The following is an 18,344-nucleotide window of genomic DNA, read 5'->3' as shown; positions in this document are numbered from 1 at the left end:
CAATCCGATCAGTATCTCTTACTCACAAATACCTTTGTGCAAAACTTTCATTTCCATTGTAGGAACTCGCCTCCTACGGTGGAGTTCCATTTATATGATGAGCATAAGGAGATGTCACTTTATGATTTTTGTCGGATTTGTTTAGTCCCTTTTGAGGGCAAGACAGAAGAACCACATCACGATGATGTGGAGGGGTTTATTGATACTATCACTGTAGGGGAAACAAGGAAGGTTTTCGATGCACGAATCACTAGCATACATTTTCCTGTTTTACATTATTTTGCATTATTTGCTAGTCGTTGCTTAATTGGTCGCGGAAACTGTGGAAACCTTAGTATCCCTGATATTATTATTCTGCTCCACGGTTTATATAGTTATAACAGTTTTAATATGGGCAGCATTATTGCTAAACGGTTAAGTCTGAACCGTACCAAGGGCCCCATCTTTGGAGGCATCTATGCTGACCGCCAAGCTGCACATTTTAACATACCTATTAAGCATTTTGAGAAGGAAGAAAAGGTGCTGCCTCGTGTTTATCTAGATTATAAAAGTATGGTGGCACATTATTCTATTGTTAAGAATAGGGAAGGAGAGCTTAAATATCAACTGTTCTTTAATAAACATCATCCTGAGACTATTACCCTTCCTGCTCCTTCTTTGTTTGATTTATCTTCAGGCATGTACCTTGTTCCGTTGAAGGCTATTCACGCCTACCGGAACCCTGCACTAGCCGAGGAGCCAGAGCCAGAACCACAAGTTGATCCTTCATGACAGTCTAATTATCAGTGGGATCCGGAGATGATTGTCAGCCAGTGGCAATCGGAGTCTTCCTCTTCTTCATCTCAGTACGACCCCAACTACTACTATGGATATCCACCAGGCCAGCCGTGGCCATAGACCAACTTAGGCCAAAAGCCAAAGCTTGGGGGAGTATGTATTTCCCACCGACATTACATTTATGTTCACACACTCATTGCTAGATGTCGGTGCTCATACTTTTTCATTGTATCATCCATGCTAGTTTAATTTCCTTTTTATGCTTTCTTCTTGTGTGTTTAATAAACCTTAAGAAAAACCAAAAAAATTAGTTGTAGCTTTTAGTTAGGTTAATTTCCAAGCTTGTAGTAGTAATTAAAAAGAAAACCCAAAAATATTTCCTGTTCTTCTTTTGCTTGTTGGGAGCTTTCCCGTGTAAATAGTTTTATTTCTTTTCTTTTCTTTGGGGATCAATAGGAGAAGACCATGATTAAATTGTTGAAGTGGCTCTTATATGCATTATTGTTGATCTGACAAAAGAGCCCATATTGCCTTGTCTTCTCCTGTTTATTGAATGCCTGCAGATTCCAGCTTAGTCCAATGCACGTGCACTATTGTTATTATTCACACTATTCGGTCGTGCAAGTGAAAGGCAATTATGATGATATATGATGGACTGGCTAAGATGAGAAAAGCTGGTATGAACTCGACCTCTTTTGTTTTTGTAAATATGATTAGTTCATCGTTCCTGATTCAGCCTATTATGAATAAACATGTTTGCAATGACAACTAGAGATGATAGTTTCTTGTGCCATGCTTGATTAGTATGAGTTATAATGGTTTACCTTGCGTGCCGACATGTATAGAAATGGTTATGATGTGGTATGATAGAGTGGTATCCTCCTTTCAATGATTTAAGTGACTTGACTTGGCGCATGTTCACGCATGTAGTTGAAACAAAATCAACATAGCCTTCACGATATTTATGTTCATGGTGGATTATATCCTACTCATGCTTGCATACGGTGTTGATTAATTTTAATGCATGTTCATGACTGTTGTCGCTCTCTAGCTGGTCGCTTCCCAGTCCTTTGCTAGCCCTCACCTGTACTAAGCGGGAATACTGCTTGTGCATCCAAACTCCGTAAACCCCAAAGTTATTCCACATGAGTCCACTATACCTACCTATATACGGTATCTACCTGCCGTTCCAACTAAATTTGTATGTGCCAAACTCTAAACCTTCAAATAAATATCATGTTTTGTATGCTCGAATAGCTCATGTATCAACTAGGGATGTCTGTATGTTCCATGTTAGGCGGGTTATTCTCAAGAGGAGTGGACTCCGCTCCTCACTCACGAGATAAATGGCTGGTCACCGGGATGCCCAGTCCCATGCTTTATGCAAACTAAATCAAAATAATTGCAAACAAAACTCCCCCTGGGACTCTTGTTAGTTGGAGGCACTCGTTGTTTCGAGCAAGCCATGGATTGATGCTTTTTGGTGGAAGGGGGAGTATAAACTTTACCATTCTGTTTGGGAACCACCTATAATGTGTGTAGCATGGAAGATATCGCCATCCCTTGGTTGTTATGTTGACAATGAAAGTATAACGCTCAAAATATTATTCACCTCTGTTTCAAAACCGAGCTCTGGCACCTCTACAAATCCATGCTTCCCTCTGTGAAGGGCCTATCTATTTACTTTTATGCCGAGTCATCATCCTCTTATTAAAAAGCACCAGTTGGAGAGCACCGCTGTCATTTGCATTCATTACTGTTAGTTTACATTGAGTATGACTTGACGGGATCTCTTTTACCATGAATTACAATGTCTAGTCAGTCCTTGGTCTTTAAAGGTGCTCTGCATTTATGTTTTGCGGTCTCAGAAAGGGCTAGCGATATACCATCTTGTTATATCATATTATGATTGTTTTGAGAAAGTGTTGTCATCCAAGATCTATTATTATGGCTCGCTAGTTGATTATGCTATTGATATGAGTAAACTTGAGACCTATGTGTTATTGCAAATGTGGTTAGTTATAATTTGTGCTGAAAACTTGAATGCTGGCTTTACATATTTACAACAACAAGAGCAAACAGAGTTTGTAAAAGTTTTTCTTTATCACTTTCTGTTTGTCAACTAAATTGCTTGAGGACAAGCAAAGGTTTAAGCTTGGGGGAGTTGATATGTCTCCAACGTATCTACTTTTGCAAACACTTTTGCCCTTGTTTTGGACTCTAACTTGCATCATTTGAATGGAACTAACCCGGACTGACGCTGTTTTCAGCAGAATTACCATGGTGTTATTCATGTGCAGGAGTAAACGTTCTCGGAATGACCTGAAACTTCACGGAGCCACTTTTCAGAAAATAAGAAAAATACCTGCAAAAGATGAAGGCCAGGGGGCCCACCACCTTGCCACGAGTGTGGGGGGCGCGCCTCCCTACCTCGTCGGGCCCCTGTTGCCTCTCCGACGCCAACTCCATATGTTGAGTTTCGGGGAGAAAAAAACCAGAGAGAAGAATTCATCATGTTTTATGATACGGAGCCACCGCCAAGCCCTAAAACCTCTCGGGAGGGCTGATCTGGAGTCCTTTCGGGGCTCCAGAGAGGGGAATCCGTCGCCATCGTCATCATCAACCATCCTCCATCACCAATTTCATGATGCTCACCGCCGTGCGTGAGTAATTCCATCGCAGTCTTGTTGGACGGTGATGGGTTGGATGGGATTTATCATGTAATCGAGTTAGTTTTGTTAGGGTTTGATACCTAGTGTCCACTATGTTCTAAGATTGATGTTGCTATGACTTTGCTATGCTTAATGGTTGTCACTAGGGCCCGAGTGCCATGATTTCAGATCTGAACCTATTATGTTTTCATCAATATATTAGTGTTCTTGATCCTATCTTGCAAGTCTATAGTCACCTATTATGTGTTATGATCCGTTAACCCCGAAGTGACAATAATAGGGATACTTACCGGTGATGACCGTAGTTTGAGGAGTTCATGTATTCACTATGTGTTAATGCTTTGTTCCGGTTCTCTATTAAAAGGAGGCCTTAATATCCCTTAGTTTCTGTAAGGACCCCGCTGCCACGGGAGGGTAGGACAAAAGATGTCATGCTAGTTCTTTTCCATAAGCACCTATGACTATGTTTGGAATACATGCCTACATTATACCAATGAACTAGAGCTAGTTCTGTGTCACCCTAGGTTATGACTGTTACATGATGAAGCGCATCCGACATAATTCTCTATCACCAATCCATTGCCTACAAGCTTTCCATATATTGTTCTTCGCTTATTTACTTTCCCGTTGCTATTGCTATCATCACTACAAAATACCAAAAACATTGCTTTTACTACTATTACCTTTTGCTACTGTTACCACTACTATCATTTTACTTTGCTACTAAATACTTTGCTGGAGATATTAAGTTTCCAGGTGTGGTTGAATTGACAACTCAGCTGCTAATACTTGAGAGTATTCTTTGGCTCCCCTTGTGTCGAATTAATAAATTTGGGTTGAATACTTTACCCTCAAAAACTATTGCGATCCCCTATACTTGTGGGTTATCAGCCATCTTAATCGGCTGATAACGAGAATAGGCATCCAGGAAGCACAAACACTCACAGCCCGCCGTAGCATCTATGATCTGATCGATACGGGGAAGATCAAAAGGATCAGCTGGGCAAGCCTTGTTGAGGTCGGTATAATCCACACACATACGCCAAGTGCTATTCTTTTTAAATACTAGCACTAGGTTAGCCAACCACTCAGGATGAAAAACTTCAATGATGAACCCAGCCACTAAGAGCCGGGTCACCTCTTCTCCAATGGCCTTACGTCTCTCTTCATTAAAATGATGAAGGAATTGCTTGACCGGTTTAAACCTAGGATCAATATCGAGAGTGTGCTCAGTGAGTTCCCTCAGTACACCTATCATGTTTGAAGGATTCCACGCAAAGATGTCCCGGTTCTCATGGATGAACTCGTTGAGCGTGCTTTCCTATTTCGGATCCATATTACACTGATCGTGAACTGTTGAGATGAGTCACCAGGAACAAAGTCAACCTGTTTGGTATAATCTGCTGACTTAAACTTTATCAAAGGGGCTTGCTCCATGGTTGGCTTCTTTAATGGGGTCATGTCAGCCGGGTCAACATTATCCTTATAGAACTTAAGTTCTTCCTTGTCATAGGCAGACTTAGCATAGGAAGCATCACCTTCTTCACATTCTAAGGCAATTTTTCTATTGCCATGGGTTGTGATAGTACCCTTACGTCCTGGCATCTTAAACTGCAAGTACACATAAGACGGCCACGCCATGAATTTGGCATAAACCAACTGTCCAAATAAAGCGTGATAAGGGCTTTTGATCTTGACCACCTCAAACCACAATGTCTCTGCTCTGTAATCATAGTCATCTCTGAAAGCCACATCCAGGGCAATCTTACCAACTGGGTATGCCGACTTAATAGGCCACACACCGTGAAATACTCTAGAGGACGGCTTAAGAACCTTGTTAGTCAGGTTCATGCGACGAAAAGTGTCATAATAAAGGATATTGATGCTGCTTCCACCATCCATAACCACATTAGTGAATTTTTAAGCCCCAACTTGAGGGTCCACCACAAATGCTAGCTGACCCGGGTAGTCAACCTGGGGCGGGTGATCCTCACGACTCCATACAATTGGCTGTTCTGACTACCTCAAGTACTGAGGCACCGCCGGCTCAACTGTGCTTACCTCTTTTTTATGAACCTTCTGATCTCGCTTGCACAGGCTTGTGGTGAAAACATGATATTGGCCGCTATTAAGCTGCTTTGGATTACTCTGCTACCCCGACTTTTGTTGCTGGTTACCTTGACTGTGCTGCTGATTATAACTGCCCTGATTGCCCTGACCTTGATATCTGGAATTTGAGCTGCCACCTCCAAAGCTGGACCCGTGTGAGCCGGATCCTGACTCGCCGTGTAGGCCATTATTGTTATTGTGGTCCTGATGAAAACCGGAGTTCTTATATTCCTTCATGATAAAACAATCTTTCCACATGTGAGTGAACGGTCTATCTGGAAAACTATGCTTTGGGCAAGGCTGGTTCAACATTGCCTCAAGGTTGAACTTTCGCCCTCCAAACTGAGGTTGTGGCTTTCCCTTACAACATTGACCATTATTCTATGTATTCATATTGGCCACAAAATCTGACTCACCGTCAGGTTGCTTGCGCTTACCATTACTACCATGGTTATGCCCTATCATGTTTGACTGCTGCCCTTTTCCAATGCCGTTCTTATTCCCCTTATTGGACTTCTCCTCATCAGACCCAGGGTCCTTAGTATTGTCATAGTCAGCGAATTTGATGAGAGCTACCATAAGCTCCCCCATGTCATTGTAGCGACGTTTAAGCCGCCCTAACTTCTGCTTGAGAGGGGGCAATTTTTCTCCAGAATTAGAACAGCAGAGTCGGTGTTGATCCTATCCATTGAATGGATAATAGAGGATACCCGTCGAACCCAGTGGTGGGCCGATTCGTCCTCTCTCTGCACACAAGCATCGAGATCAATGCTTGATAGGGGCTGCTTGCGTGTGTCTTTAAAATTCTGAATAAAGCGCGCTTTCAACTCAGCCCATGAATTGATAGAATAAGGGGGTAATCCCTTCAACCAGGTTCGAGCCGGTCCATACATCATCATGGTGAAGTACTTGGCGCACACAATGTCGTTAACATCTAACATCTCCATAGCCAGCTCATAGCTCTCAATATAGGCCTCAAGATGTTGATCAGCTGTGTAATTAAGCACCTTGTGAGGACCCTTAAAGTCTTTGGGAAGACGCTCATTCTGTAGAGCCGACACCAAACATGGCACACCGACCGTCCTGGAAGTCATCCTAACCTCTATAGACGCCGAAGGGTTCAACTGAAGCCATTGATGAGCCGCCAGCTCCGCCTCTTGATGTGCCCTAGCCTGATCCATCAGAGCCCAAACATTGTGATCATCACGTGGCGGGTTATGATGCCACTCGCTGCTGGAAACCGCCGGCGATTCAATGTGCCGGCTGTAGCTTCGACTATGATGGGGAGTTGAATGAATTCGCTCATGGCTATGTGAGTAAGCCGCCTATTAGGCCACCGCTGTCTGAAGATGTTCCATGGCGTTTCGAGTCTCAATCGCTGCAGGAGACTCGCCTTCAAACAGAAGAGCCGTCAACTGTGAAGCCACGACAATCATGTTATCTAGAGGGTTGGAGTAATGACCCGGAGGTGTCAGCATCCGCTGGGGCGGGGTTGCATCCATACGTGGCTGGTCTGCTACATGAGGTCGCGTCGCTGCCTCAGTCACGGGCGTCTCAACAGCCCGGGTCATGCCGAGCGGGTTACTTGGCCATACTCCATGCGTATTGAAAAGATTCCTTCCTTCGAACTGTGAAGGTAAATGGCTCTGATATCTACGTAAGATGGTGTTTGATGCATTTTGATCCAAGCCTTTATCCGCTGCGTCTCCGCCTGGGCGGCTCGCTCTATGGCCATCCTGACGTTTTCTGCCTCAAGATCCTCTTGGGCCTAGGCCACCTCAGCTCTCAACTTTGTGATCTCCGCATTATGCTACACTTGAGTAGCCGGAGGTACCTCTGCAGCCAAGCGAGTCGCCAGAGTGTCCAGGAGTTCAGATAAGACTTGAGTCGGCAGGCGTGCCAAGCCATTGGCCCCAGCCGTCGCAGTAGTAGTTGAAATGGACGTCATGGCCGCAGCGGTTGACGATTGTAACATTGGTTGCGTGCCAGCCATGAAGATCGTCAACAGACTCAGAACCTTCCTCAAGATCCGCCCCATAGATGGATGTATGAACCAGTTGATGACTCATCACTTACATAGATGGATGTATCTCCAACAGACTCAGAACCTTCCTCAAGATCCGCCCCATGAATAAAGCCAATGAAATCATGGTTCCGGACGGATGTTCGGTGGTCGTCTTCGTATTGTGGGTAATGGGGATCAACATCAACACATCCCCGCTGCCTCGTGGCCGCCAACAATAGGCAACGTCAAGAACACAACAATCACCATGTTGGTGGTGGATGAGCGGCAGGAGCTGCTACCCACGACACCCCTGCTGTTGGTGTTGAATGGAGGTGTGGCGACTTTGCTGTCCCCCGTGAGGGTAGGCTACATGGAGGAGAAGCTCGCAGGCGAGGCCATGACCCCCACAGGTTTCCTGCTGATCACCGACGATGAGTGGCACATGATGGTGATGCCATCTTCCTTGAAGATCTCTCCGAGCATGGTGACGAAGATGAAGGCATGGGGGACTATGAACCCTACTACCCGCCTTGCCGTGGTGCTATTTTTGGTAGCAATGGTCATCATTATGACTGTCGTGATCAGGATGACCATGACAACCAAGCGAGAGTGAAGCTCCATGTGCCATCATTCACGCGAAAAGAGGATCCGGATGCATATATCGAGTGGGAAGAGAAGTGTGATCAAATCTTTCGCATCCATGGTTTTAATGAATCCAAGAGAGTTGGTCTTGCTATTATGGAGTTCTCCGGTTATGCTCTTACATGGTGGAATCAGCTGCAAGACGATCGGTTGATGCCAGGAAATAATCATATCCGCAGCTGGACTTTGATGAAGGAAGTCATGAGGCGCCGTTTTGTTTCATCATACTATGAGAGGCAATTGTACAAGCGGTTGCAGGGGCTCACTCAAGGTTCTCGCACTGTTGAGGAGTACTATAAAGAGATGGATGTGCTGCTAATTCGGAAAAGAACCCATGAAAGTGATGATGCGAAGATGGCGAGATTTTTACATGGGCTGAATGATGAAATAACAGATTTTGTGGAGATGTTTCCTTATGATACATTACAAGATGTGGTACATCAAGCTATAAGAGTTGAGAAGAATAATATGTGTAATGGTCATACTCGTGCCTTCCAAGGGCTCACCACCATACGCTCATGGCAGCAAACACAACAACCATATGGTTCTCAATTTGAGGGCGCACCACCTAGACACCCACATGCCTCGACGGCTTCCTCACCTGCTATTCACAATCAAGATAAGAGGTCATCAACTACAGTATGAGTATCCTCTACTCCACCTCTAGAAAATAGTTCTACACGCAACAGCAACATTCAATGCCACAAGTGCAAAGGAAGAGGTCATATTTCTTCAGAATGTCCAAGCAAAAGAACCATGATCACCAATGAACGGGGTGAATGGGAGTCTGAAAGTGACCCTGAAGGTGGCAACGATGAAGTGCAAGAGGAGCAAGGTTGGGAAGTAGGAGGAACTATTTTATCTAATGAGGAACTTGATGGAGAAGCTTTGGTTGTATGTCGTTCACTTAATGCCCAGGTTGTGGAGGAGGAAAAGGGGCAGTGGCATAATATTTTCCACACTAGTTGCCTTATCAACTCCAAGATATGTCGAGTGATTGTTGATTGTGGCAGCTGCAACAATATTGCAAGTACGAAGATGGTCGAGAAGCTTCAATTGCAAACAAAACGTCACCCACACATATACCGCATGCATTGGCTGAATGATTGTGGCACAATTAAGGTGATTAGCAGCGTGAAAATACCAATTTCAGTTGGGACATATCAGGATAATGCTGAGTGTGATGTGGTGCCAATGCATGCTTGTCACTTGCTTCTTGGGCGACCGTGGTTGCATGACCATGATGTGCAAATCAGTGGGCGTGTGAATCGCTTATGTTTTGTTCATAGAGGAGAAAAGTTCACTTGGCTACCCATGACACCCAAGGAAGTATATCTTGATGAGATGAAAAGAAAAGGAAAGAAAAAGGGAGAGAGTGATCATACACAACGAGTGAGCCACCAACATAGTGAGGGAGTGTTTCCACAGCCAAATATGACCAAGCCGCGGGAAAAAAGGGATTCGTTATGATGGCTAGGAAAAGGGATATGCGGGCATTGAGAGAACCTAATACTCCATTCTTTGTAATCATGTACAAGGAAACTTTGTTGGCTGCTAACGACTTACCCTCAACTCTTCCTAGTGTTGTCTTTGATCTTTTGTAGGAGTATGAGGATGTGTCTCTCAAGGGGGTACCACCTGGTTTGCCATCGAAGCGGGGCAGTGAGCACCAAATCGACTTGGTTCCGGGCGCCCCACTACCAAACTACCACCATACCGAGCAAAACCCAAGGAGATGAAGGAAATTCAGAGGCAAGTCAAAGATCTTCTTAACAAAGGGTATGTAAGGGAAAGTCTTTCTCCTTGTGATGTTCCCATTCTTTTAGTTCCCAAGAAAGATGGTACCATGTGCATGTGCACCGATTGTAGATCCATTAACAACATAACTGTGAGATATCGGCACCCTATTCCTAGGCTTGATGACATGCTTGATGAACTTTGTGGCTCCACCATATTTTCCAAAATTGATTTGCAAAGTGGTTACCACCAAATAAGAATGAAAGAGGGTGACGAATGGAAAATAGCATTTAATACAAAATTTAGCTTGTATGAATGGTTGGTTATGCCTTTTGGATTAATAAATGCACCTAGTACTTTGATGAGATTGATGAATCATGTGCTTAGATCCTTCATTGGCAAGTTTGTAGTGGTTTACTTTGATGACATGTTGATTTATAGCAAAACTTTGGAGGATCGCGTTGGACATATAAAACGTGTGCTTGCTATCCTACGAGAGGAAAAGTTGTATGCTAACATGGAAAAGTGCACATTTTGCACACACAAAGTTGTGTTTCTTGGCTTTGTTGTTTCAGCAAAAGGTGTAGAGGTCGATGAAGAGAAGATCAAGGCTATTCATGAGTGGATGCCTCCACAAAATGTTAGCCAAGTGCGTAGCTTCCTCGGACTTGCAGATTTCTACTGCCGGTTCTTGAAGGATTACAGCACCATTGCTGCACCAATGAATGAGTTAACGAAGAAAGACACTCCATTCCAATGGGGTGATGCCCAAGAAAAGTCCTTCCAAGAACTAAAGATGAGATTGACATTAGCCCCATTACTTTCACTTCTTGATTTTGGTAAGATATTTGAGATCGAATGTGATGCAAGTGGTGTTGGCATTGGTGGACTACTAATGCAAGAAGGTAAACCCATCACCTATTTTAGTGAGAAGCTTAATGGTCCAACTCTTAATTATTACATCTATGATAAAGAATTGTATGCACTTGTTCGATCTTTGGAAACATGGCAGCATTACTTGTGGCCAAAAGAGTTTGTAATACATTCTGACCATGAATCTTTAAAACATCTTAAGGGCCAACTTAAACTGAATCGTAGACATGCAAAATGGAGTGAGTTCATAGAGTCTTTTCCTTATATTATCAAGTACAAGAAAGGGAAGGATAATGTTGTTGCCGACACATTGTCTAGGCATCACATTTTACTTTCCCAACTTGATGTTAAAATCCTTGGTCTAGAAAACATCAAAGAATTGTATGCCAACGACTCATACTTTGCTGAACCATTTTCAAAGTGTAACAAGGGAAAGGGATGGGAGAAGTTTCACTTCCATGATGGATTTCTATTTCGAGCTACAAATTGTGCATCCCAGATTGTTCTGTTCGTTTGTTGCTCTAGCAGGAGGCTCACGCTGGTGGTCTCATGGGACATTTTGGAGCCAGGAAAACTGAAAGTGTGCTCGTTGATCACTTATTTTGGCCGTGAATGAGGCATGATGTGGAATGCAACGTGATGAGATGTGTGATTTGTCACAAAGCTAAGTCCCGCTTGAATCCTCATGATTTATATACTCCTCTATCTATTCCGAATACTCCATGGGAAGATATTTCTATGTATTTTGTTCTTGGTTTACCACAGACTAAGAGGGGGAGTGACTCTGTGTTTGTGGTAGTTGATCGTTTTAGCAAAATGTCACACTTTATCCCATGTCATAAGAGCGATGATGTTTCACACATTGCTGTTCTGTTTTCTGGGAAGTTGTGCGGCTACATGGAGTACCACACACGATTGTGTCAGACCGTGACACCAAATTTCTGAGCTACTTTTGGAAGACCTTGTGGGGAAAACTTGGCACCAAGCTCCTATTTTCCACGACATGCCACCCACAAACTGATGGACAGACTGAAGTTGTCAACCGGATGTTGTCCATGCTGCTATGAGCAGTCCTCAAGAAGAATTTGAAGATGTGGGAAGAGTGCCTACCTCATGTGGAGTTCACGTATAACAGGGTGGTACATTCGACCACTAAATTTTTCCCATTTGAACTTGTTTATGGCTTCAAACCTATTGCTCCCATTGATCTTTTGCCTTTGCCACTGCAGGAACGAACTAGCCTTGATGCCAGTAAGCGTGCTGATTTCGTCAAGAAACTTCATTCCCAGGCAAAGGAGAACATTGAGAAAATGACTGAACAATATGCGAAGCGGGTAAACAAGACCAGGAAGAAGCTGGTGTTTGAGCAAGGCGATTTGGTATGGGTAAACCTTCGGAAGGACTATTTTGCTGAGCAACAAAAGTACAAATTGCAGCCACGTGGCGATGGACCATTTGCGGTGCTCGAGAGAATCAACGACAATGCTTACAAGATCGATCTTCTAGAAGAATATGGTGTTAGCCCAACCTTCAATGTCTCTAATCTTTCCCCATACTTTGGGCCTTTAGAGTCGAGGACGACTCCTTCTCAAGAGGGGGAGGATGATGAGGACATCCCAACCATGGGCACCACACCACCAACCATCAATGGTCCAATCACAAGAAGTCGCGCAATGCAAATACATGATCAAGTGAACGCTAACTTAAGTCTATCATTTGACCTTGAAAACATGGTTGTGCCTTCACCTCCTTTGTTGTTGGTTGAACTCACGTGTGATATCGAAGAAGGACAAACACATTTCAGTTTGTGCAAAACAAAGTTTTATGGCGAGCAAACAAAGTTAGGAATTCATGAAGAATGAGTTGTCTACTGAAGAAACATTGTTCCGATTCTGACGAAACAATGTTTTGCACGAGTTTGGATATCCCAACTTGCGAAAGATTTCCATAACTCGAGTTTTCTGCTGAAGGAAACATTGTTCGACCCCAATGAACAATGTTTGGTCGGGAACTGCCAACCACCTCCAACGAGAGTTTTCCAGAAGCTACCTCATTAAGTCCTGGAGCCATTTAGTCAAACAAAGTTGGTTCACTTTCACACCTAAGCAGTTTCCAGAAGCTAGTTCTCTTTCACACCTATCCAGGGGGGTTGTCCCGATTATAAATAGGCTAGCTCTTCCATTCATTGGGGACTTTTGCCATTTCTATCAAAGACCAAAGACATAGACTCCTCCTGAGATTGGAGAGCTCTTGTTACCCTTATTCTGATGATTCCTTCAGAAATTGTTCCTAATTCGCGCTCCATGACTAGATCGTGTTGTGTGGGTTAGAGTTTGTGGTTTCCCTTGCGGATTGCACCTATCCCGTGCTCCAAGACTTGATGTGGTTATGTGGGGTAGTATTGCGGGTTGTGGATCGGTGAATGTTCGGATTGCAAGCTTCGGTGAGCCTCCTCCTCGTTGGATCATAATCTCTTATTTTCCTTTCCGGCTACTTGCAGCTAGTTAACCCCATCAGTTTTATCGATCCGACGCTGTGAAGATCGGACCTCCCCTTGAACTCCCTCTTCTTCGAAGACGGGGTCACATCATATTCAGAGCTACCAGCAGCAGTATTGGTCTCATAATTCATAGTAATGTTGCTTGGGACAAATACTGGGTTGTTGGCCATGGTTGGAGCAGAGTTGTCCAGCACATGTGACTTTGGATTAGGTATGAAGTCATCATTTGCTTGGGCAAGATCATCCTGTATAGCTGCATCAGGATGGTTCTGACCTACAACCACTAAAGGAATCAGCTGATTTTCCATATGCAATGGCACACGACAAAGGACCAAAGCGGATGGCAAAGGTCTTCACCGTCTGCCGCTGATGAAATACTTTTCCGGCACCGAATGTTACGTTAAAGAGCCTCTTTGCCATCTGTTTTAGCACAATGGACGACAAAGACCTTTGCCATCAGCTTTCCTACCCAAGCAGACGGCACATAAAGTGGACGACAAAGAATAGACGTTAGCCACGTTAGGTGGCAAACGGGAGACTTTGTCGTCTACTGGCTGATGGCAAACGTGTCCTCCCCTTTGTCGTCTGCTTCCTGACGTCAGTAGACACGTGGTTAACGTCACTCCTCCCCGCTCTTTGCCCTGTGCCGCTCTTTTTCAATGTCATCTGGCACTCTTTTTCTTTGTCGTCTGCCATAGACGGCAAACCACACCATCCTTTGCCATCTGCACAGATGGCAAAATGACCAAATGGGTCAGCCCCGGTGCTCCTAGGTTGCACATGTTGCTGCCATGTGGCTACTTTACCATCTGTGGCAGATGGAAAAGATCCCTTTGTCGTCCGTGGCAAACGGCAAGGTGCCCGTATTGCCCCATTTCGTTCTGTTTTTGCTATATCCAAGCATTTTCACAGCAAAATATATGATATATATATATATATATTTCACATGGCAAGTTTCATAGCAAATATATGAGATATCCAACACATAAGTTTCATCCATACATACATAGTTTCATCCATATTACAATAGTTTCATCCATATACCAAGTTCCACATTGTTTCATCGATACAAAATCAAAACAGAAAGTAAAAAACAAGCACTCCATCAATGCAAGCTTTCGTGAAGTGAATGAAATCTGCAAAATGGGAAATAAGAAAGTTAGAAGAAGAAGAAGACTAGAAGAAGAAGAAGAAGAAAAGAAAAAGAATAAGTATATGACATTTATGAGGTTACAAAGGTTATGATGCCATTTTTTACCTAAGTAAGCTAAGTATATGACATTTATGAGGTTAGCAATGTTATCATGCCATTTTCACCTAAGTAAGGTAATTATGCCATTTTTTGAGTTAACTAAGCATATTATGTCATTTTGGAGGAAACGAAGCTAAGTGTAGGTCATTTTAGAGCTAACTTGGGCAAAATAGGCCATTTTGGAGCTAAGTAAGCTTATTATGTCATTTTGGATGAAAATAAGCTGAGTATATGATATGTATGAGCTTATGGAGGTTATTATGCCATTTTTAACCTAAGTAAACTAATTATGCCATTTTTGACATAAGTAAGCTAAGTATTGGTCATTATTGAGCTAACCTAGGTAACTAAGCATATTTGAGCTAACTTAGGTCAATTTGGAGCCAACTTAGGTAAAATGGATCATTTTGGAGCTAAGTAAGCTTATTATGCCATTTTGGAGGAAAATAAGCTAAGCATATGACATTTATGAGGTTAGCAAGGTTATTATGCCATTTTTTATCTAAGTAAACTAATTATGCCATTTTTGACATAAGTAAGCTAAGTATATGTCATTATTGAGCTAACCTAGGTAACAAAGCATATTACAACTAACTTAGGTCATTTTGGAGGAAACAAATCTAAGTATAGGTCATTTTAGAGCCCACTTAAGTAAAACGGATCATTTTTAGCTAAGTAATCTTATTATGTCATTTTGGAGGAAAATAAGCTAAGTATATGATATTTATGAGGTTACAAAAGTTATTATGCCATTTTGACCTAAGTAAGCTAATTATGCCATTTTTGACATAAGTAAGCTAAGTATATGTCATTATTGAGATAACCTAGGTAACTAAGCATATTAGAGCTAACTTAGAATATTAGAGCTAACTTAGGTCATTATGGTAAGCATATCGGAGGTAATAAATCTAAGTATATGTCATTATTGGAGGAAATTCTGCCACAAAGACGATTTCTCTTACAGAGCTGAAGATCAGACCTCTAGGGTTCCCCCAAGTAGGACAGAGAGCCTTTGAGATTGTGTGGATATGGAACGTATGTCGATGGAGAATTTTCCCTGTGAATGACCACTTCGTCGATTCACCCTCATTGACGTCATCTACCACTAGTGGTGTAGCTTCCTCTTCCTTCATACCTAACTTGCCCGTCGCCTGCTCCAGCCATGACCTCACCACGCGTGGCAAGAGAGCGTCTTCCTTCCCTTTGCCAGCGCCGAATGGATCTATCACGACACCACCCCCGTATGTGCCCCACCGATCAAGATCAATCCTGCGTCCCCTCGAAACTCTAATCGCCTAGCAGGAGGCTCCTATGTTTTCGTGGCAAATAGACCAATGGCTGCGATCACAGTGGTGCTCCCGTCAACTAGAGTTCGAATCCTGTGTGGAGTGAATATATCTGGGATTCTCACTAAGGAGGCGTGGATAAGGCACCTATCCCGTTTGAATGTGTAGAGAAAATGATTCCCTGTGATAGCCTGCGTAGACGTTGCTTGAGGATGAGGATGAGGATTATACGTGTAATTCTCTCCAAGATTTTATGGTAATCAATATTCATCGAAGAAGCCTACAGGCCACCAACAGTCACGCCTAGAACTCCACTAACACCGATAACTCTAGGAAGGGGACCTTCGAGGAGAAGAACCTCGCAAGTGTGTCGGTGCGATGGGGGGAGGAGCGGGCTATGGAACAACGCAGCATATGGGGGATAGCGATAGGTTACCAAAGAAAGATGTAATTTGTTTGTCTAGATGAAAATCATTTTAAAGAGAAAATCTTGGCGATTAGTAAATAGAAAACTGATATAAGTACAAGGGATAGCGTACATCCGAGGACAGATGAAAAGGTTCATAAAAGTCTAAACATTTATCAATCCATCGATAAGTAGACCATTTAGGACGGCGGCCACTCCTCGGATGCGTAAGTAAGGAACAAAAATAGATGAGGGAAACCTTAACTTTTTTAGATTTTTTAGACCATACGTATTTTCTGGCAAAACTGTTTTTTGATAGTAAAGATTTGGTTAATAAGTGGAGACGTTCTGCATAGTTTATAACAGCTCAACTAGCCTAGCACTAAAATCCATTTTGCAATGGCTGATCTTTTTTTTGCGAGAAAACTTCCGGTCTACTCCTCCATTTTCTTACGTAAGATGTATTAGCCTAGAACAAGAATGAAAGAGATGCACGCAATCAAGAAAGATACTTTCCTTCCTTTCCTACAAGGAGAGTGTCACGCCCAATATGCGACTTTGTCCTAAAGGAACTTGAAGGTCCCACCAAGGATAGAACCGCATATTGACACACTTCTGCAAGGTGGATATCATCACATCGTACCATTGCATAATAGTTGGGGATACATACAAGACATACAAATGCCACAAGAATACATCAACATCATACATGAGAACAACATCCAACTACAGATGTAGCATAAAGAAAACCTCAAACGACATCCACCCTGCTAGCCCAGGCTGCCGACCAGGAACCTAACCCAAGATCGACGAAGAAGAAGAACTCCAAGACAAGTAAACATCGCTCCCACGTCATGATCATCGCATTACCTGTACCTACAACTGTTGTTGTAGTAAACTGTCACCCACGAGGACTCAACAATCCCATTACCATGGGTATCAAGACTAGCAAAGCTTAATGGGTAGGAAAAGGACAAGTGGTGAGGTTGCAGCAGCGACTAAGCAATGTGTGGTGGCTAACTCACGAGTACAAGAGGAAGATGAGAAACTATGCAAACGATCGCAAACTAGTAATGATCAAGAAGTGATCCTGAACTACTTACGTTCAAACATAACCCAACCGTGTTCTCCTCTCGAACTTCCTCGAAAAGAGACAGTCACGGTTACGCACGCGGTTGGTGTATTTTGAATGAGTTCACTTCACACTGGTGCGCGTCGGTCCTAAACAAATGGTTTTTAACCCCTTTCCACGACGACATTAGGAACCGTCGCCAAGTCAGAGTGGGCGATAGGGGGGTCCTTCCCACACGACCCAGAAACCGTCGGGGATGTGCCCTCCTGGCACACACGTTCGGCAAAATGAGGTCGTTGGCGACCAGCGAGCATGCAAATACGGAAATACGTATAGTATAGCTAAAAAATACAATTATACGGCGAAATTGTTTTTGGTCGCAAGTACATCCCACAAAGTCAGTCCCCGCTAAACGTTTTCCTTCGTATGTACATCCCACACAGTCGCTCCAAGGAAAATGTTTGCGCAAGGTGGCGTAACACAAACAATTTTGAAGAGAATGTCATGTGTGATTGTTCATTGATCCAACACGGTTTATTCCTACAAACTGTGTGCGTTGCCTGAGGTCATCGCCCACGGTGGTTTCTCATTAAACGTTTGCAATAGGAAAACCCAGTTAGCAAGCTAATTAGCCGATTAGTGGGCTAATTGCCCTATTATTAATAATCCATTTACTAATCTAATTGACATTCATATTAAGAACATAATATATTCCATTTCCATATTAAGGAAGCATGATTTCATAATTGAAATACATCAGAGTACAACATGATATAGCTTCAGCACTTAGCTACCCCATTACGCAACTACACCAGCAACAAGTTTCACATGCAACATCTAGAAACTTTCGAAATTAGCATCTTACATGGTACATAGAGAGACGCATCTCATCTGGAAAATTGCTGAAGCGGAAGGCGAATGTTGAGCCTTCATTCATGTTGAAGGTCTTTGCAACTTTAGGCCAGTGCATGTGGATGATTCACAGTCCATCCTTCGACCTTGTCGGATCACGG

This window comes from Triticum dicoccoides, chromosome 1A (assembly GCF_002162155.2).
Source record: "Triticum dicoccoides isolate Atlit2015 ecotype Zavitan chromosome 1A, WEW_v2.0, whole genome shotgun sequence".
NCBI lineage: Eukaryota > Viridiplantae > Streptophyta > Magnoliopsida > Poales > Poaceae > Triticum > Triticum dicoccoides.
This window is presented reverse-complemented; position numbering follows the sequence as displayed.